Genomic DNA, 23,062 nt, shown 5'->3' with positions numbered 1-23,062 from the left:
TGTAACTTGTAAAACTCCATCATCATTGTTGAACATGGAAGTAATTTAATTATTTGGTCCTTTTAAGACCAATCCTGAAGCACTTCTTACGGTATTTTCTTCCATTGAAGTAATAAGTAAAAAATCACTGGAATAATCAATCAAGCCAGCATTTCTGATTCTTCGCATTCGAGAAAAATACCATCAACATCATTGAATGTCGATGGAATTTAAGTATTTATGACCTGCGAATCGATCTCAAAGAATGAAATACGATATTTTCTATCAGGAAAAGAACTAGTGAACATATCAATCAAAAAATCTTTCCTGATCCTTCTAGTTGTGCGATATTAATTTTCTCTTACCATTCAAAAAGTCTCAATAAAATATTTTTTTTACTGTACGGGGCCAGGGGTCAAAAAATTTCAAAAATAGCCACATAACCTTTTTCTGTCATAATTTTGTAGGCATATAACTTCTTCATTTGCTGATGGATTTATATGTTTGAACCACCAGTCCATTGGAAAACCATTAGCCAGTAGGTCGCGTGAAACCACGTGGCTTGCTGTGCGTATTACATTTCTCTCCATGCTCTCTCGCAAATGTGCCAAATGACTCTCGATGTGTGCCGGGTGGTCAAGAAAGTTCGGTTACAAGTTTGACAACATCACATAAAATCCAATAAAGCTACCGCTTGTTTGGCAGCCTTTTTGAGCCGATTTTATTTCTCTCTCATGTTTCGTTACGTTACTAGGGAACTGGAGCAGAAAACAATGGCGCCGCCATAGAAATCGACTTACCTTCACAAAAATAACATTCACTTCATTTTAATCGTGACAACATATATGTTCCAAATTTAAAATATATATCAAAATTAAATGATCTAGACATTGTCAGGATAGATTTTTGATCCATGCTTTTGAAGGCGAGATATTCAATGAACAAGTTGAAAGACGGCGTTTTCAGCTATACAATTCTTCCTTCAGAAAAGACTCCCGATCGCTAAAGTCAATGAATCATTCTGAAATTTTCACAGAATAATCTTAACTAATTTTCTAAGAGATTGTCAGTTGGGGTTTTTGGATATTCGTTTCTAAAAACATCAGATTTGAAGCGTGAAAATAGCCCTCTAAATCACCCGTAAACATACTGGTCTCAGCCCTTAAATGGGCATAGCAAAAGTGGAAATGTTTTCCAAAAGTACTCTATTGAAAAATCAGTTTGAATAAACCTATGTTTTCACTAGCCAATCAGAACGCGTTTTCAGGGCAACAAACTGCTGCGTGGGTATAAAAGCTAAAGCTTGAAATTTTTCCATCATTCTTTCCGAAGCCGTTCCCGAATTTTGGAACTGGATCTTGGAGCTGAATTCAGTTTCGGAATTCAAATTCAGAATTCAGTTCTAGAAGTAAATTGCAATGAATTTTAAGCCTATTTAGTTCTGGAACTCAGGTCCAGTTTCTGAATTCTCTAAATCGGTTCTATTTAGAACTATTGATATATTCCCGAAGAACTATACGAAGTTTTCCTACTATGTAAATCTATAAAAAACAACTAACATTGTTGTTTTTTTACTGATGTTTGGATGGCGCTTTTGTCGTGAATACGACTTACTTTATTATGGGGCGCCTGTTCAAAATTTACCCTCTGAGAGAGTGATATGTTTTGAATCGTGAATATTTCTTGTTGTATCTAACGTATCAACACTAAAATCTAAAATAGTTTGATTAGCTTTGTGCACTTCTCGCAGTGCGAAATTCACGCCAAACGAGCGTAAATAAAGCTTGCATTTGGTTGCATCGCGCTCGAGAAAAATATTCCCAACAGTGTATAATATCATAGAGAATTTTGGCTGAGTCTCGTACAGCATTTGGATAGTTTCTAGTACTGAAATATGCAAATCCGAAATGGAATAATCGACATTAAAATTCTGTATGTTGCAATTTTTTTTTACCCTCAACTGTTTCGCGTTATTTAATTGTGTGGTAGAAGATATTTGTCGACAAAAAGGCAATCTTTAGTCTAAATGCACATTTACAATTCATCACCCGTCTTGTTTTTCATTACGTTGTTTTTGGCGACGTATTAAGGCTAGTTTTTTAAACAAACTTCTGTAATGCTAGTTCCCAAGTAACCATTTTGAACTGGTTAAAATTTTCATGTTTCACAAATGTTACAGAGCGGTTATTTATGTTATTTGACATAATACTGCTTGTGAAACGAACCCAAATACCTGGAAGGATTATGTTCCGAATCAGTTATTGCAACTGGATGTACAGAATGTTCATTTGAGCAGTTTCATATTCAGCTTCCATTTAACAAATATTACGGTTTTGAAACAAATCAAACAAGTAACAAACGAAGTGCGCTTTTCCAATTGCACAATTGTTCCGAGAAGAGTTAAACATTTGAAACATTTTCCATGACTTGTTGCCATTGACGATGGGAAACAAACGATTTCAGTCAGTTTGCATAAAAAGTCTCAAATTATGCATTCTGTGCGAGAGACGGTCGCAAGCTACTTTTCAATCGGATTGTTTCTAATTATCGACGACATTGTGACTTGTCAATTGAATGAACACATCTTTTCTAGAAGCATGTGTGTCATTAGTTTAAATACGTTCTTCTATTGTGGAAACCCTCGAGAAAATTCAAAGACGTCATTCGATTTGCGTTACTCCTCGGTATCTACAAGAGTGTCACTTCAGGATCGAACCATATTAACTATTGTGGTTATGATTCTGGCCATTATTCTGCATCGAAATGTATTTGAAAATGATTGCCTAAGATTACAAAACAAAGCAATGGATGTCATCTCTCTGTTTCGAAATTAATTGTTATCTGGTTAGAAGAGTGTCGTGGAACCGAGACGAAACCGATCGATATTTTACCGGTTTCTACCCCGGCGCAATGATAACGAATTCGAATGAATCGGAAATGTCAGTACCGAACCCGAAATCTCGGCACTAGATTTGGTTTTGTTATTAGATGCTATAAATATAATCAGCTAACGGATCTCCTTCCGAGTCACCAAACTTATATCGGTCCCAAACCAACACCAGAACGAGTGAATGATGATGGGTTGGACAAAATTAATCCAATAATTTCACCGCAGTCAGCGTTTGACAACCAGGGGGAGGGGAGGAATGAGAAATTGGTGATCCTCCTGAAAATCCTCCCCCGATTAGAGCCTTGCCTTGAACGGGGCTTAGATATTTGCTTTCCACAGTCCTGATGGAATTATTTCGGTTCACCGCAATAATTTTGGTGGCTCTACAAACAAACGGATTTAGCCTAGCAATGTTTACGGGTATCATTGATCGATTTTCACAGATAAACAAGTTTCGGTTTTGATTAAGCCTCCGTAATGAGTTTCTGTATTTTTAGTTTTGAACTCTATGACATCAGTAAGTTTACCGATACTTCTTCTCACTTTGAAATATATCATTAGACTCGGATGGCTTGTTTCAACGAACGTCATTCATCTTGCGATAAGATGAATAAAAAAACCAACATAATCAAGAATAGCTTGTCAATGTTTAGAATCCGGTATTGGCATTGTAGAGCATAAATGAAATTATTGCTTGTTTCACTGTTCGCGGTTTTTGCATACAAATAAGTTTCCCTCTTACCGTTGGAGAACGACAGTGCGCCAATTCTACTTGAGGAAATGGTGGTGTGCTTGAAGCTGAATCGGAAATAAACCTCAAGTAGAATGGGCGTCCTTGTGCAAGCAGAAACTGCCATCAGGAAAAATGTGCTTGCTGTAAACCGCAACACGATGAAGTGATGATACGAGACACATGATTTCACACACACACACATTGTTTGTCACGTTTCAACGAACTTTCAGTTCAGTGTCTGTATACTGAGGAAAAAATTCCAACCGAGTCATGGCTGACCAGTGGCTTCCAATTGAATTTCTGGTATTAGTCTGGTTCATTGTGTAGTGAAAATTAACTTTCCCAGTGTATTGAATTTAAAAGCGGGAAAATTTTCTATTCATCGGAATGATTTACTGTGGCACCTGGGTTTTTCATGCAATTGATCAGCCAAGCACTGTAGAAGATCATTTTATTTGCTTATGACTGTTTCGGAAACCTTTGGGCTAGAGCTACAAGCACTGAACTTGGATTTCAAAACCAAAACGAGCATTACAAACATGTGATATCGATCTCCATTGATCTGACATATAAACGGGTCATTTTACAAATAGTAATTTTCATGAACACTCCATCCTATCAGAAGACCACGTAAGAATGTATTTTCCAACACACTTATATATTCTGGATGTCAGGAAAACATTGTGTACTTCTATTCTTTTCTTATTTTCAGCATCGAATTACGCTGCTTCGTGCACTCAATGGAAGCTAAGCATATTGCACCATTAGTTTTGTTCAGTTGAATCTCTTGCACTTTCTTTACATCATGGCGCACGCTCTTTTTTAGTAGAGACAGAGCAATATGTTTATTTGTAACATTGAAGCTTTCGAAATTTTGAATTTAGCTTGTGTAAATTCAATACTTTAGATCTTTGGAACATTAATTGAAACTTGAAACTTTTGAACATCTGAATTTAACAGGGGTCTAAACGAAGAAAAAAATCATCGTTTCTACGAATTTTTTCCAAAACTAACCAAATCAAAGCAGCATAGTTAGAGAAGAAATTTTTCTAGACCCAACGTTACTCTTTTATTTATTTTTAATTTTTTGAATTTTTGGTGGTTCAAAGCAAATCTACGATTTTTTACGAAAAAATCCGTCATTTTGTAACGGTAAAACCTCCCCAAAGTAACAAACATCGAAAAGGAAAACGTTGGGGCCTGGTTTTTATATGTAGAAAATGTGTGCAAAATTTGAAAAAAAATGGTACAGTAGTTTTTGAATGACGATGGACAGGGATTTTCAAAACCTGCTTTCGTGGAAAAACGCGTTTAAAATTTTTTGTCTATAAAATCAATGGAAACAATTTAGTACTCCAGGGAGCCCGTAGAGTCTAACATTGTCAAAAAATCATATTTGTTCTTTTATAATTTGTTATAATGAAACATTTCAAGAATGTTGTGTCAAGTTTTGAAGTCAATCGAAGTAGAAATCTGGGACCTGTGTGCCGAGCTCTTGCTTCTTCTAAGAATGAGATATCCATAGATAAAGGTCCATAACTTCCAGAGTTTCGTTCCAATAGGCTTGAAAATTTCACATAATATTCTTGAAATGTTTTACTATAAGAAAACATAAAGATAATAATAAATGATTTTTCAAAAGTGTTACACCCGCCCCTTAACACTCGATTTTTTTCCTCCTGAACTTGAACCTTTAAAAATTTTATAGTTCTAAAGCATTCTAATATAAAAATTAAACAATTTTAGAACTTAGAAACGAGAGATTTGAAATTTGATGGTCTTGAAATTTTGGAACTTTTGAATTGTTTCATTTAATAAAGACCTTTAGAACTATTTAATGTTTACAGCTTTTGAACTTGAATCTTTGGAACTTTAGAGATTTGGATCTTTTCAAAATTCCAAAGTTGGACTAGATTTAAATTCAAAAACGCACCTTGGTTTGATTCACAACACCACACGTATGGTCCGAAAGTTTTTCTTACCCGACGAGGCGAATGGCCTCAAGGTTACAACCTCTATAATAGAATAGAACAAAATTCAAAAAGTTCTAAACATTCTGAAATTTTAATGCTTCGAAAGTTTCAAACTTTGGTAATTTGGTAATCTAAAAAATATTTTATTTGGTTATTAGGAGCTTGGTAAATCCGGAATTATGTAACTTGCAACTTTGAAGTTTTCAGACTTTGAAAATTAAGAATTTTACTATTTTATAAATTTTGAATTTGAATGTTTTGGACCTTGAAGCTTCGAAACTTTAAACCTTTGAGTAGTTTTGTTGATTTAAACTATGGAAGGTTTGAACACTAAAATTTTGAAATTTGAGACCTTAAAAACTTTAGAATCTTAAAACCTTCAAACTTTGAAAGATTTAGAATTTGGCGTTTTAATTTTATAAAATTTTGCTCAAAATGTAAATTATCGAATTTTTTAACTAGAAAATTTTACTGCAGTATTTCTTACTGTTGAATCTTCGAATTACGTTTTTGAACTTTAAACCATTAAAACTTCGAAATTTTTAACTTTTGAAATTGGTTCCAAAGATCCGGAAAATTTGGAAATTGAAAGCTGTGCGGAGCCCTGAAACATTCCAATGTTTAGACACTTTCAGTGTTTAGATCTTTGATATTTTGAAACTTTGAAATATTCGAAGTTTTTTTGAAAGTATACTATTTTGAATCTTTAGAACTTTTTGAAATTTGAGAAATTTGATAATTTTAAAACTTGAAAATTTGGGAATTCGGAATTATATAACTTAAAAACTTTGCAGCTTGAAAACTTCGAAAATGTGGAATTCTGATGTTCTGTAAACGTAGATTTTTGTTCGTAAAGAACTTTTGGACCTTGAAACTGCGGAGCTCTGAAGCTTTAGTACTCTTGAAGTTTACTCACCTTCTGAACTATGTAAATATTGAAGCAACATTGGAACTTGGGAGCTTTAAAAATTGTTACTTTTCACCTTTTGAGCTTTCAAACTCTAGGACTTTAGAAATTTGGAATTTTGAGCTTTGGAACTTTGAAACATTGGAAACTTTCAAGCATTTGTTCTTTGACGTTTAAAATTTGAAACTTTTTTTTTTGTTTCAATTATAGAGGTTTTAACATTAATGTCATTCGCCTCTTCGGGCCAGAAAAACTTTCTGACCCTATGTGCGGGGTTGGTAATCGAACCCAGGCGGGCTGCGTGAAAGGCATCGACTTACCCATCACGCTATACCCGTCCCCTAAAAATTTGAAACTTAAGATCGTACAACTTATAGATTATTGAATTTTTGTCGTGAATACGACCTTCTTTACTGTGGGGTGTCTTTTCAAAATTTACCCTCTGAGAGAGTGATAAGTTTTTGATCGTGAATATCTCTTGTTGTATCTAACGAATTAACATAATTTTTGCTACATGCCATCGGAAATATGATCACATTTTTATGATAAAATTTTCTGTTGTGTGACATAATCTAAAATAATTCAAAATTAAACTTTTCTGAAATGTTTGGAATAAACGAGTATCAAGAGGATTCAGAAGGCGCGTTTACCTTTCTCGTATTTTTAAAGCTCATAGCTCAGTGATCTGTGAAAGGGTTTATTTAATCGACTTGTGTCAAGTAGCTTGTATTGTACGCAGTTGACTGGAAATTTGGATCGCAGGGCATCTATTCTTACGGACGTATTAAAAAAGTGTACTAATAAATTAGTCACTGAAAAGTACGTTAGTTTGAACAGCTCAAGTAGCTGGTACTCAATGGACCTCTTACGATTAAAACGAGAGAGAGATAAACAGTACAAGAGGTTCTGTAGAACTAATAATGAATGTCACTGGCGTGCTTATACCAATGCACGAAACATTTATTCATGGGCCCTGAAGAAGACTAGATGTGAATATGTTCAGGGGAAGATCGATCAAAATCAGAAAAACAGCAAGGAGTTATGGAAAATTCTTAAACAATTACTAAAACCTACACATTGCTCAGCAAAAACTTTAACATTTAATGGCAGAGAAGAGCACTCAGAGCAAGTGATACCAGAAAAATTAAACAGTTATTTCATGAATAGTGTACAGCAGATCAATCAAAGTATTGATTTGGTTGGTGAACCTGTTGAAATAACACAGCCGATTAGTAATTATTGTAGATTTCTTGAATTTCACCCAATCACTTTTGAACAATTGAAAGATATTTGTTTTAATTTAGGAAAATCGGCTGGTATTGACAATGTTAACTCAAAAGTGATACAAGATTGCTTTCATGTTATCGGTCACGATCTGCTGGACTTGGTAAATGAATCGTTATACACGGGGCATGTGCCAAAAGTTTGGAAAGAATCGCTGGTGGTTCCTATCCCCAAGGTTACTGGAACGGATAAAGCCGAGAAGTACCGTCCCATTAACATGTTGCACACGTTGGAAAAAATTTTGGAACTTGTTGTTAAAGATCAGCTGATGAACTATTTAAACTCTAACAGTTTGCTAATACCGGAACAATCGGGATATCGGAAAAGTCACTCTTGCGAAACCGCTTTAAACCTGGTTTTAGCAAAATGGAAGGAGAAAATCGAGATTAAAGAGACTATTTTTGCAGTGTTCTTGGATCTCAAGCGCGCTTTCGAAACAATTTCTAGACCTATACTGTTACAAACACTACAACGCTTTGGTATCGAAGGAGTAGCATATAAATGGTTTGAAAGCTATTTATTTGATAGAACTCAGAGAACTGTTTTCAACGATGTTGTGTCTAGTTTCCAGGGTAATTCACTTGGTGTGCCACAGGGTAGTGTTTTAGGTCCGATTTTATTCATTATGTACATAAATGACATGAAGCGAGTTTTACGGTTTTGTGAAATAAATTTGTTTGCTGACGATACTGTTCTGTTCATTACAGCTAAGGATTTGGATGAAGCGGTTGCACATTTGAACGAGGACTTACATTCTCTGGCTCAGTGGTTGAAATTCAAGCAGTTAAAACTGAATGTCGCGAAAACTAAATATATGGTTATTTCTGCTTTAAGCACTGGACGTGAAGCCAACATTGAAATTGATGGAGAGATTATTGATCGCGTTAGAGAGTTGAAGTATCTTGGAGTCATAATTGATGAAAAGCTAACATTCAAATCTCACGTTAACAACATCATCAAAAAGGTTGCCAAAAAGTACGGTGTATTATGCCGTCTAAAAAATGATTTAACGACCAGTAGTAAAATTCTTCTGTATAAATCAATAATCTCTCCTCACATTGACTTCTGCTCATCGATTCTGTTCCTTGCTAGCAACACGCAAATATTGAGACTCCAGCGATTGCAAAATAAGGTCATGCGATTGATTTTGAAATGTAATAGATATACTTCCTCTAATATTTTATTGAACGCATTACAATGGCTTTCAGTGAAACAGAGAGTATATTATTTAACAATGGTGTTCATTTTCAAAATCTTAAATGGAATGCTGCCTCGATATTTGTGTGATCGGATTGAAAGAGGAAGTGACTTGCATAGGTACAATACTAGAAATGCGTCTGATGCGAGAACACCAAGCTTTTTGTCAGCCAGATCCCAGAACTCGTTATTGTACAAAGGGATTAGTTTTTTCAATTCGATGCCAGGACGAATCAAGCGGGCTGCAACATTGAGGGAGTTCAAAAAATTGTGTATTTCACACATAAAATCTATTTTGTAATTAGATCTTTAATGAATTAGTGCAATTTGATTTTTTCGAAAACTGTGTAAAATGACGAAGATTGTATTTATTTTATTTTTGTTTTTTTTTTTTCAAGTAAGACGCATTAGGTTGTTATGTTCTGTATGATGATGATGGATTTTTAATAATTTGTTTAGTTAAAAAAAAAAAAATGAGTTGTCTACAAAAGTATGAGCCTCGCGCGCGCAAAGCAGGTAGAGGCAATCTGGAAATTGAATATGACTGAAACTGGATATGTTCTCTTTTATTTTTGAGAGCTTTAGCATTCTACGTGTCGAGATCGAATCTTAACTTTGTAAGATTTGATGAATTATTTATTGATTATATTTCGGAAATAATAGGGATCGGAAGTTGTTGATGGAATTGGGCTTGGCTCTGCTAATCCGCAGTCTCGTTACTCCATCGTAGCTGATGTGGGTAGCGATGAACTGGTCCGGCGGGAAGGGCCAGGTGAATTACTGTCTGATACTGACAAAGATATCGGGTTCGATTCCTGATTTGTTCAAGGATCTTCCCGGGTTGGAAATTTTCTTGAATGACCCTGGATAGTAAATCGGAAATATTTGAATGTTTTCTTGTTCTCAGTTGTACTTTAGAAGGAGAATCTATACCTGCTGGATTAACCAGATCGTTTTATATTTAGTTAACTGGTTAAAATATGTGATGCAATATTTATTATCATTTAGATAAATCGTCCAGCTCACACCTTTGTGGGGGTATGAGGCGGGACCATCATCATCATCATCACCAATGGAATCGAAATTTTTCAACTTAAGCGTGTATAGAAAAAACATTGAAGTATTTCAATAGTACATTATTGAAACACCTGTCTCATTTGACCCATGTCAACACCAGCCAATCAGAACGCTGAGGAAGAGAACAAAATATCTGCTGCTGTACAACAAATCGTTCGAGAAAAATGTTCCGAACAGTGCTTAATACCGTAGTGAGTTCCACAATTTGGTTCTTTTGAAAGGCAGGAATGAATCCCGTACAGCATCCTGATAGTTTCTTTCAATGAAATGCAAATCCAAAGTGAAATAATCGACATTAAAATTCTGTATGCGGTTATTTTTATAGCCGTTAGGACCGCCCATTAGTGAAAAAGCTACAAACGAAATCTCGTAAAAAGAAACCTCTTAACAAAAATTGGATCAGTTTGGATTCTATCGCCACTGCGAGCAGATGTATTGTGTGTCGCTGGCAAAGCTAGTTTCGCATCCGACAAGAACGATTACGTCAGAGCTGCCAGCAGCAATGCCAATCCTACGGATTTCTGTCATTTCTACGGATCTACGGACGAATCTTTTGAAATCTACGGATTTTACATTATTCCTCCAGAAATCTTCAGATAACGCATTATTTCTCGGGATATCTACAAAAATTTGTAAAATCGCGCACTGTTTTTCCATAACGGTTTATAAGCCTGACAATATTCACTTTGAAGATAGATTCTGGATGATTATGCGCTCACTGAGAGTCATTTATAACAGTAATTTCAAAGGAGATGCTTAATATTTTGTCTGGTGTTGTTATTACAACCTCTGAAATTATTCTTTAAAGTAGATGTTGACGGAGGGCTTATTGGCCATTATCCGGAAAATGCGTAAAATATTGTTACTTAGTCTCCATAATTACTTTAAACATGTCCAATTTCAAAAGTTATTATACACCTATTCACCGCTGACCACTCATGTTTGGAAGCCTGTCTCTATTTTCCAGAGCGCCCAGGTGTTAGGTTCATGTCAATATAATAGTATGAGCAAATACAAATAATAATACCCCTAGGTCTCATACAAAGGCATCAAATATTTTTGGTTCATCAAAGCAACAAGTTGGCCTGGCTCATTCCTTAGTTTCAAGCTGACAATTTAGAACGGTTGATAAAAACATATCTGGCAACGCAACATCGAAGTTGCTACGATACGAGATTAGTTTGTTTGTTGTTTTTTTTTTACTATGTGCCTATGTTCAGAAATCGTGTGTATTTGGTATGAGAATACTTAAAAGCAAATCTACGGATTTGACTTCGTAAAAAATTGGCACACTGGCTGCCAGTTGTTTGCATTGGTGAAAAAACAACGAAAAGAGGCCATCGGTGAGGGGCATCACACAAAATCAGCCATTCTAATGGTTCTAAAAGTTTTCAAAAAAACTATTAGGATTTATTGCTCGCAAATCTATGGTAAATATCCTCCGTTTAGTGCAAATCTAGAACAGTTTGATTATGTTTGTGCACTTTTCGCTGAGTGAAATTCTCAGTAATCGAGATCAAGTGAAGCCTTCTTTGTTTTTGCGAAAAAATGTGAAAAAGGAGAATGCTTGCATAATTCATACAATTGATCAACTTTCGGAAGAGTTAAGGAACATGTCAGTTGTTTTCGTATTCAAGACATCCAGTTATGTCTGTGACATTACCCACCCGCCTTTTTAACTTAAAAACTTGATCCTTTGCAACAGAATTTGTTTACTGTTGAATCTTCTAACTCTTGGATTGTTTAACGAGTATATAATTTATGGTGCTTATTTTATTTATATCGTTTATTTAAATTTGAATTTCATTCGCCGGGTGTGTTTATGGTGCTAAATTTTTTAACTTTACCCCATTTAAATTTGGAGAAATTCAAAATTTTGAGCTTTTGCAATTGGAAATTTGGATTTGTTTTAAATTCTAAACTTTGGAATTTAAAACCTTAGAAACATTGAAATTTTGTAAATTTGGTAATTGAAAAATTTAGAACCCTGCAACATTAATGTTATGAAACTTCGGATCTTTGATATATTCAAATTTTGAAACTTTGTAATTCAAAACTTCTGACATTTTAAATTTTGTAACCGAACTCGATTTCAGATAATTTCCTGTACCAACTTACTACTGCTCGGAGTTTTCTTTTTAGTCATCCAACTCCTACAGAGGAGTTAAAGCTCACTGTGAAAAAAAATTTCTCCCATGAGGAAGGAGACCGGGGGACGCTATTTACCTTCAATGCGGAATAAACACAGTGGAGGCATATTTCTTATTTGAAAAGTTGTCATCTTGAAAAACGAGCCCCTCAATCGAAAATAACCCGATATAAGGATGTTCCTATTATCTGCCTCATTGAATGACAAATGGTGCGCTGGTGGCCCTACCCTTGTTTACCGATTCGCTACATTCGGCGACCGCATCGTCATAAACGTTTTCTGATAGATAAAATAAACTTTTTTTTTCTATTTTGGCGCGCCCCATCCAAACCGATAGCCCGATGCTCTGGATGCTGGAGGAAGACGGCAGACGTTTGGGCATAAATTTAGAATCGCAATCAATTTTGCCGCGCAAAACGCCCGAAGTCATTTTTGGGGGGCGGGGACAAACCGACCACATCCTTACCCGGCTTCGGCCAATTTTGTCCTGAAATTAGTGCCGACAGTAAATTAAGTTGACGGCAGCTGCTGCCAAGATCGAATATTAAATAAGCTTTTGGCATTCAGCATGGGAATCAGGTCCCACTAGAACTGCCTGCCTGCCCTAGATGGCATTTGAGATTAATAATTGGTTAGAAAGTTCAACCGAAACTTCAAACTCTACTAGTGGGGGCCCGCTTCTGGTTCGAAATTAAATGATGAAAACTTTGCTCGTTGAATCAAGATTACAAGATCGTTTTTCGACAAGCCTGCAAATAAAAAAACCGTGAACTGTGATAACTTTTACACTCAAAAAATAAAATATCTCGTAAATCATTATCCCAAACACTCTGCAAGTGAACTGAGTGATCCTTGAAAATTTAAACGATTTCAACAGAAATCGTAAATCAACCAAATTCATAGCGAGCAGCCTGCTTGGTTACCATCGGGTTTTTTTTGTTCTCTCTCTCTCGTAACCTTAAAACTCATCCTCTCATATTCGTTGGATGTCCCAAACAAAAAAAGTGATGCCTGTTCCTTTATCTGATGAAGGATATTCCGGGCAGTGGAAAGGTTAGGTGTTTTGCATACGGTTCGTTGTTTTTATTTTTTGTCAGATAAACTTAGCATAAATAATTTTGTTCCAAGAAGGATTTTTGGTGTGAGCCGAACTGTAACATTTGATTGAATCGTAAACGTAATCCGGGGATACATGAATAAAAAAACGCTCTTCTGAGTGCTTTCCCATTCGTTAATGTAATAAAACTGTATTCGTTGTATCGCGCATGGAGCCTTTCATGATTTAGGAAAAGGTAAATCTTTTGTGTTCAGGTTCTATGAAGCCGGTCATGCAAATTTTTCACGATTTGATGTTTACTTATAGTAAAAGTTAGTCTGCAGGTCCAGATTTGTGATTGAAGTGTGTCTCCACTTAGGAGTCAAACGGATTAAATAATGTGGAATATAAAGTCTAGCAAAAAGTTCGTTTCACTCTACATAAGCAACAAATAAATGGGTTTCGTATCATATGTTTCCCACCGTTATAAGAATAGCATTTTATCTTTGGTCAGCCTTTGGAAAAGAAACCCAATTCCGTCAGCACATTTGGTATTATTTCGTAATTAGGATTAATCGCCCGGCCCGTTTCCATTTTCCGTTGATCGACATGCGGTATCTTCTGAGCCGGAAAAAATTGCTTTCAATGCCGGCAATGTTGTTGTTGGTTCGGTCGGAAAATTTACGAGCATTTTTTCCTGATAATCAGCGTGGGAGAATTGCTGGACCGGCATGCGGGTCGAAAAATCTCCATGCATTTTTCCTGCCGTGGAACGCGCATAGTGCGCAAATCTTTCGCATGAATAAATCCAAGGATATTTTTTTTTCTTTGTCGCTGCTTTTGTTTGGTTTCCATCATTGTTGATGATGCAGAGTACTTTGAGGAATGTCTAATTTGAAATGAATTTATCCCCACGAGTTTTCGCATTAACGTGTGCTACGGCAAATAATAAGAAAACCGTAATCGTGTGTTGCTGCAAATAAAGAAAAAAATCCCTTAAATAAAAGAGAGCTCAATGGTTTGTTGCTCGTCAGTCAATTCGATTTAGTCCGAGATGTGAGAACATCTTCAATGAATTTAGCATAATCTGCGTGGAATTTTAACATACAAACAGATTTTACAAGGGACAGGGAAAAAGCACACATATATAAAACAATATTCGCTAGACAAAGCTAACATTGACAAGATGTCGATTCTTAAGAAAAATTCAGAGAAACATTAATCGATAATACAGACGCTATCAACGCCAAAGTTCCTACGTTTGAAGATAAAAGGCGGGGGTGGGTGATGTCAGTGTCATAACCGGATTGAAGTGAATACGAATAACTTCCTCTACTTTATTGTATTTAACAATAGAATATTTATTCCCGATTTGCATATTTCAACAGGTGAATAGTTCTTAAAGCTCTTTTATAAACGTTTACAGTCCCTAGGAGGGTTGATTTGTAGAATTTTCTTCGTAGTTGTTCATTTTTCTTCAATGCGAACGACGAACCGCTGAATGGAATGCTAATGCATGCTGCCCTAGTTTGAAGCGAAATTAACACAGTAAACGGTGCACAAAATAATGTTTCCCAAATCAGAGCAAGCATTGCGAAAGGTTTACAAAACCATGATGCAAAATGCCGATTCGCAAAGAAAGAAAATAGCGAATTCCATGATGTCGAACGCACAATCGCGAAACAGTCGACTATTCCTCCGACCTTTGAAACTGAAATCTGTAATTGAATGCTTGACTTTGGAACTGAATTCAGTAGTGGAAACTGCATTCTAAATCTGTAAATATATTCAGGAACTGAGCTCTGGATCTGAACCAACCGAAATGAGACACACTTCACGATCAAAAACTTATCGCTCTTCCAGAAGGTAAATTTTGAAAATGCGCCTCATATTAAAGCAAGAAGTGTTTATGTCTATACTTAGATTGACACTCAAGTTGAGCGATATTTCACGTTTGCCTAGAATTCCACTTAAATTCATGTGGAGCAATAACAGTTCATATTTGAACTGCTTTGCACAGACGAGTCGAAGACGAAACTTTTAATAATTAAAATGGCTATGTACCCTTAACCCGAAACTTTTGAAAAATTCAAATATTTCAAGAAAACTCGATAGATTTCAAGAAATTCTACAATTTCTAGTGCTTCAAAAAACTTTGTTTGAGAGGATTTTGTGGAAAATACCAAAACTTCGAGTAGTAAGTTTCCAGCGATTTTCGTCCACTGAAAAGCTTCAAGCAAAAACTTCAGATCATATACGTTATATATAGCACCACCTGCTACATAGCTTCACTATTTTTTTGTACATCTCAACTAATGACGCGTAATGTTTCAAGGAAAAACACGGCAAGTTCGGACTAAGAAGAAGAAATGATCACAATATGAGGTCTGTAAATTTTCATCACGACAACGTTCGACTACACTCAAAATACTCACAGACTACAAAATACTCTTCAAATAACAAAGGATAAAAGGTGGGAGGGTAATGTCAGAGACATAACTGAATGAAGTGCATACGAATTTGATTGACATATTTCTTGCACTCTTCCTAATATCAAAAATCGTTAGTTGATTGATTGTGTAGATTCTGCAACTTTTACTACTTCGTTTCCAAATTGTAATGGTAAATATATTCTACTACAAAAATAACGCTGACCAAAAAACAATTGAACCATACAACAAATAATGTTTTAGTTGTTCTTTGTAAATTTACGTACTCAGTGGAGGAATACTTCGGATAGCCCTTTAGGAATATATCAATGGTTGTAAACAGAACCGACTTGAGAAATGTGTCTGATGTTCACAACTGCTGAGTACACTTTTGCCACCATCTATTAATCTGCACCAGAACCTGAATTCTGGGCATTTAGGAACTGGAATTGGATTAAAGTACTGAATTCGGATCCTGGCACTGGCTTCGAATTCAGTTGCAGAATTCAACACTCTTTTTCTGAATCCAGCTTTCGATTTCTATGTTAGAATTGAATTCAGTCCAAAGTCTAGCTCCAGAACCGAATTTCCGAGTTCAATTCCAGTATGCAGGTTCTGAGTTCTGAAAATGAATTTAGGAATTCTGGCTCCGAGTTCAGATCTAAAATTTTGTTCCAGAAATCATATCTTGAATTTGGTTCCAGAATTCTGAGGAATCTGAATAATGGCACTAAACTCAGTATCAAAATCCAGTTTCAGAAGTCTAGTTCTAAAATCAGGAATTAGGATTCAGTTACAGCGTCATGGCTTTCTAAATAAATTCTGGAACTAAATTCTGAAACTGAAACCTGAAGCTAAATCCTAAATCTTTAATTAAACTCAGACTTCAGTTGGACCAGAACCCAGATTCTGAATTCAGTTCCAGAATCTAATCCAAATGTGGCTTTACATCTCGTATAAGATTTGTTTGGTTGACGGTTCCCACCACTGCTTCTAGTTCCATCTAACGCATAAGAAGAAATAATCGATTTTAGATCATGGCTTATCTTTCATACTCGTCCAGTTAAACTTCAGAACTGACAGTACTTCAAAACCGTCGTCCGGGTGCGAAAAAGATAAGCAAGCGGACGGAGTTTTCCTTATTGTTTCCAAAGGTTTAGAAAACTTTATTTATGGTTAATTTACAATGTTTAAATTTTAATCATGATCACGTTTCCGATAGCTTGTAGAAAAAAATCACCACTATTGAGATATTGTTTTCTATTCAATAATAAGTAAATTTATTGTTGAAATGGATTTAAAAACATAATGATTCATATTTTGATTGCACATGTGGTAATAATAAACGATAAATATCAAATACATCAATAAACCTCCGAGGCGGCCAAACGACATCCGAATTTCGACTAATAATTCGATTTTCGAAGACTGTGCGCAGAAGATCGATCGTAGCGTTGGCTGTGTGGCACGGAGCGCCAAATGGTGTCCAAGTCTTCCTCTTCAAGTAACGGGAAGAACCAATCGCTAATCATGGCGCGGTAGCGCTCACCATTGACCGTTGCGGCGGCTCCTGCCTCATTTTCGAAAAAAAAATGGCCCAATGATGCCGCTAGACCAAAATCCGCACCAAACCGTCACTCTCTGAGGATGCATCGGCTTCTCCATGATAACGTGCGGGTTTTCCGTCTCCCAGATGCGACAATTTTGCTTATTAACATACCCGCCGAGATGAAAATTTTCATCCGAGAAGATGATTTTTTGGCAAAAATCGGCGTCTTCTTCAAGTTGGTCGTAAGCCCAGTTGGCGAAGCGATAACGCATTGGATATTCTTATACACAATCATTTTCGTTCAGCGGAAGGATAAAACCAAGTTTCTGTCAAATCAGAAGAGACATTAAGGTTACCAATGTCGAAATAACCGCTAGTTAAAAAGGCGGGTGGGTAATGTCAGAGACATAACTGGATGTCGTGAATACGAAAACAACTGACATGTTCCTTAACACTTCCGAATATCAATTGTATGAACTATGCACGCATTCCCCTTTTTCACATTTTTCGCAAAAACAAAGAAAGCTTCACTTGATCTCGATTACTGTGAATTTTACACAGCGAAAAGTGCACAAATCTAAGCAAACTGTTCTTGATTTGCAGTAAACTGAGGATATTTCCCTACGATTTGCGAACAACAAATCCTAATAGTTGTTTAGAAAAATTTTAGAGCCATTAGAACGGCTGATATTGTGCAATGCTCTCCACCGTTGTTTTTTCCCAATGCTAATGACTGGCAGCTGTGACGTAATCGCTCTTGTCGAAAGCGTGCAGACGACACAAAACACATCTGCTCGCAGTGGCGATTGAATCCAAACTGATTGAATTTTTGTTAAGAGATTTCCTTTTATGTGATTTCGTTTGTAGCTTTTTCACTAATGGGCGGTCCTAACGGCTATAAAAATAGCAGCATACAGAATTTTATTGTCGATTATTTCATTTCGGATTTGCATAATTTATTGAAAGAAACTATCAATATGCTGTAGGGATTCGTTTCATTCACAAGGACCAAATTGAGGAACTCACTGCGATATTCACCACTTTTCGGAACATTTTTCCCGGACGATTTGTTGTACAGCAGCAGATATTTTGTTCTCTTCCTTAGAACGCGTTCTGATTGGCTGGTGTTGACATGGAGCAAATGAGACAGGTTTTTCAATAGTGTACAATTGAAATACTTCAATGCTTTTGCTATACACGTTAAAATTGAAAAATTTCGATTCTATTGGTAGTTAGATTATATAAATCCTTTCACAGATCACTGAGCTATGAGCTTTAAAAATACGAGAAAGGCAAACGCGCCTTATGAATTATCCTTTTTGATACTCGTTTATACCAAACATTTCAGAAAAGTTTAATTTTGAATTATTTGAGACTATGTCACAAAACTGAAAATTTTATCATAAAATTGTGATCATATTTCCATGTCGGCATGTCGCAAGAATTATGTTGATTCATTAGATACAACAATAGATATTCACGATCAAAAACTTATCACTCTCTCAGAGGGTAAATTTTGAAAAGGCACCCCTTAGTAAAGTAAGTCGTATTCACGACAAAAATGGGTTGGATAGAGGTACAGTAAAGTAAATTCCGCATAATTCTTTAGGAGTATTATTATGGTTTTAAGAAGAACCGAATAGAAGTCTGGAATAGAGAACTGGACCCTGAGTTCAAGACCTAAATTTAGATCCAATAACAGACTCAGAATCCAGTTTCAGTCGCTGCTGGTTCTCGCCTTGATGGCCAGCAAGCGAATGCGAGATGCGACCGGAGCGTTTGAGGTTTTAACCACGCAGAAGGTGCATTCTCTCTCGCTGCTGGTTGAAAGTTTAACTCCTGCTGCTGTTGCTGGTTAAGGTCCTCTCGCCTCGATGGCCAGCAAGCGAATGAGAGATGCGACCTGAGCGTTTGAGGCTTTTAACCACGCAGAAGGTGCATTATCTCTCGCTGCTGGTTGAAAGTTTAACTCCCGCTGCTGCTGCTGGTTAAGGTCCTCTCGCCTCGATGGCCAGCAAGCGAATGAGAGATGCGACCTGAGCGTTTGAGGCTTTTAACCACGCAGAAGGTGCATTCTCCGTCGCTGCTGGTTAACTCTCGCTGCTGCTGCTGGTTAAGGTCCTCTCGCCTCGATGGCCAGCAAGCGAATGAGAGATGCGACCTGAGCGTTTGAGGCTTTTAACCACGCAGAAGGTGCATTCTCCGTCGCTGCTGGTTAACTCTCGCTGCTGCTGCTGGTTAAGGTCCTCTCGCCTCGATGGCCAGCAAGCGAATGAGATGCGACCTGAGCGTTTGAGGCTTTTAACCACGCAGAAGGTGCATTCTCTCTCGCTGCTGGTTGAAAGTTTAACTCCCGCTGCTGCTGCTGGTTGATGATTCCACTCCCACGACGTCTGCTTCCATCGAACGCACGAAAAGAAATGATCGATTTTCGACCACGGTTCCCCTTTTATACGCATTCAGTTGAAGATATGTGCCTGACTACCTCAAAATCGTCGTCCTTGCGCGAAAAACCCAAGCGAAAGTAAAGAGTTTTCCGCGTTGTTTTCAAATTTTAAGAAAACTTAATTTTTGACTTGTTTGTGATTATCGAACACTGTTCAAAATATTATCCTGAATTCCTGATCATATTTTTGATGAAATGGTGAAAGAATTATGTTGCTGCCATCAATACAAGTCGAGATATTCGCGATTAAGTTCTGCCCATTCTTCCATATGGCTAATTTTGAAAAGGCGCCCCATAGTAAAGTAAGTCGTATTCACGACAAAATTATGCTTTTGGGTTAAGTACAACAAGAGATTTTCACGATTTGAGTTCTACCCATTCTTGTATAGGGTAAATTTTAAAAAGGCGCCCCATAGTAAAGTAAGTCGTTTTTACGACAAATATTTTACCTCATCCTCCTCATAAACCAGACCGGGTACTATTCAACTACTGATCTAAGAAAAAATTTAATAGTGTCGTATACTCTATATTGAAATAAAAAAATCATGTTGGACAGTTTAAAACTTCAAATAAATTTGGTAAATTTGTGCAAACTTGAATTTTTGAAAGTAAGAGCTCAACATTGGAAGATTGTAGAGGTTTTTTAAAAAAATCAAGTTTTTAAGACATATTTATATTTGAAGGATATTTTATTCAGGCCTGTATGTATGTATATTGTTTGCAGTTGCTGGTTGGTTGGATGGTAAGCTGTTAACTGCAGCTAGTGTACTTTGTTCTATAGGGGTTACGTTGGATGGTTTCGTTGAAGGGGATACTTCCCTGTTGTTGGTGACTGTCACAGGTGTACTGGGGTTGCTTGGGGTTGGTGTAAAGGAAGCACCGTTGTCCTTTGGTATAGTTGTCTCCTTGTCCGGTTTATCACATGGCTTACCGTAGTGAACAGCTTTTTGGCAATATTGACATGTGGCCATCTGATTGTCATAGGTAACAAGTAATTTGCACGGTATTCTTGTATCCTGACCGAATGTCACATAAGAAGGTATAGGCCTCCTCAAGTGCATGCGTAACAAAAGTACGCCATTTAGAATACCGGGGAAAAAATTCTTCCACTTTATTTTTCGATAGAGAGAATCTCTCCGTATTGGGACATAGTTGCGCGAATATAAGGATCGGGGACGCATGAGGGTAGATCATGCACACGCACTTCTATAGCACTATCTTCCATATATACTGGAATGTTGTATTTGATATTTTCATTCTCCACATAGTGCACATTATTAGCGAATTAAATTGCATCCAACTCTTTATAGAACTGGATATAAACAACATTATTGGTCTTATTGCATTGAAGTAAATGCACACGTTTAATGTCCAGCTGCATTTGCTCCTTAAGCAAACCTTCAAGTTCTCGTATCAAAGGTCGAATTTTGCACTGCCTGAAGTCAACAACAATTGTATTCTTTCGTGTCGGCGGTAGCTTTTGTTCGTTTGGTTCACTCATTTTCGAGGTCTATTGTTCACTACACAATACTGTACTTGGTTTCTTCTGTCCCCAACGGTTTTGTTTTATCGACTGATTTGGATGAGATGTAAACCCGAACTGGGAGTTTTTAAGACATGTTTTGCTAGGATATTTCCAATGGCTCAACAAAACTAGATAATTTCAAATAATATGATGACTTCCTAGGACTGTATTACATTCTGAGCTTTTACCTTATAAGCATTCAATTGTTTTAGTAATTTCCTCATTTCTTGACAATTTACGAATTACAAGCTATGTGATATTAGAATTTGGCGTTTAAAAATATTGCGTAGTTGTAGGTTTCATTTCATTCACTAAAAATGGAACAGTTGTAAGAACCATTACCAATTTTAAAAGGCGGTAGGGTGAATTCAGAGACATAACTGGATTGACCAAAATACAAAAACCATTTTTAACCCACATAGTGGTGTAATGATGCCTTTCTCGTATTACTTACATTTTCAAAAATATCACTAGAAGATTCTGTAAAGAATTCTTATTTTAAACTTGAATAAAATTAGAATCTTTCTTTGGGTATGAACATAACCTTATCAATTTGTTAACAGTTATGTCAAGTTAAAAAGAATGTTTCTTTATTTTGCATAGTCGCATTAAATGACGGTTTGAAATTTTAAAGTTACCGAGTATCCAACCCACAAATGCCGAATCAGAACACTCAGCCATTCCTCTACCACGCTACCAAGCTTGAGCGACACCGTTTCCTTTACTGACGTGTCAGAACATGTTAAGTCATGTTGCAATAGGGCAAGCAAGCGAATTGCTTCTCCAGAGTCCGAATTCTTCCGGTACTTCAGGAATCGAGAACTGGGAACAGGTACAAGCGAAGTTGGTTCGTTTTGTAAGCCTACAAATTAAATCAGTTTTGAGCCAAATTTAGAAGAATTTTACCCTTTGTTGCTTCCGTGTACCATTTTAAAGCCAATGACGAAATTCAACAGCAACCTACGGGACTATGAGATCTTCTATCCGAGCCTAATTTTGTGAAAATCGGTCAAGTCATCTCTGAAAAAAGTGAGTGGCAACTGTGTACGGATCAAAGCCGCAGGTATTTTCTTCTTCAGTACCGCACGTGCCGACGCGTACCGGTTTTGCATCATCATTTTAAATGATGATTTGGATGTTTCGACATTCATCGCTCTCTAATTTCGGAACTGGAAGTCGGATCTGGATAAAATTGCACAGTATCTTTTAACCCTTAATTGCATTGAGTCCCGAATATGGAACACATATTTCAAAAAAATTCTACAAAGCGTTGTAATGTATATTTTTCACCGATTGCATGATGTTTCATATTTGGGACACATTCTCAACTCACTAAAAAAAATCATAGAATGCCCTTCATATCTACATCTACCTGACGCAAAACGAGAACTTTGCACACAGCTGATTTCTGCTATTTTTATTTATGAAATAACTTGAATTTTTTTGTTGTTGTTTTGTAACTACTAACCATACTAATAATAAAAAGAACTTGATTTTCGTGATTTTCAGATAATTTAATGCTCAATATCCCATATATGGGGCAGACTGTTTTTCATCCCTGAAGGGGTAGTTTTGTCGGGGGATTTTTTTTTTTTAAATATTTTTCCCGTGGTTTTTCTGGACCACTTAAATTATCGAACAAAAAAATTTCCGACTGTTTTTGAAAAAAGTTTGAATCAAGATTTGTGAAAAACGGTTTAACCATTGCTGAGATAATTTGCTTTACTATTGTCGGTGCTTTCGGAACCGGACACCGGGGACTAGTAGTGCTAAAATAGGTTTGTATATCCACTAACTAACAAGGTCTGCCAATTAGAAGAATTTACCAGTAAGTTTGATAAAAATATACACCTCGTTTTGCCATCACTTGTGAAATAATACTGATGGA

At 36.5% G+C, this 23,062-nt stretch overlaps 1 protein-coding gene across 2 annotated transcripts in view; it reads left to right on the top strand.

Annotated features, from left to right (window-relative positions):
- The window catches only part of LOC131434481 (tachykinin-like peptides receptor 86C), a 226,124-nt gene that overhangs the window by 131,689 nt on the left and 71,373 nt on the right, over window positions 1-23,062 (top strand). The window lies entirely within an intron of this gene.

This window comes from Malaya genurostris, chromosome 1 (assembly GCF_030247185.1).
Source record: "Malaya genurostris strain Urasoe2022 chromosome 1, Malgen_1.1, whole genome shotgun sequence".
Classification (NCBI taxonomy): domain Eukaryota; kingdom Metazoa; phylum Arthropoda; class Insecta; order Diptera; family Culicidae; genus Malaya; species Malaya genurostris.
Note: the sequence above shows the minus strand (reverse complement) of the source record. Positions and strands in the feature narration are given on the sequence as shown.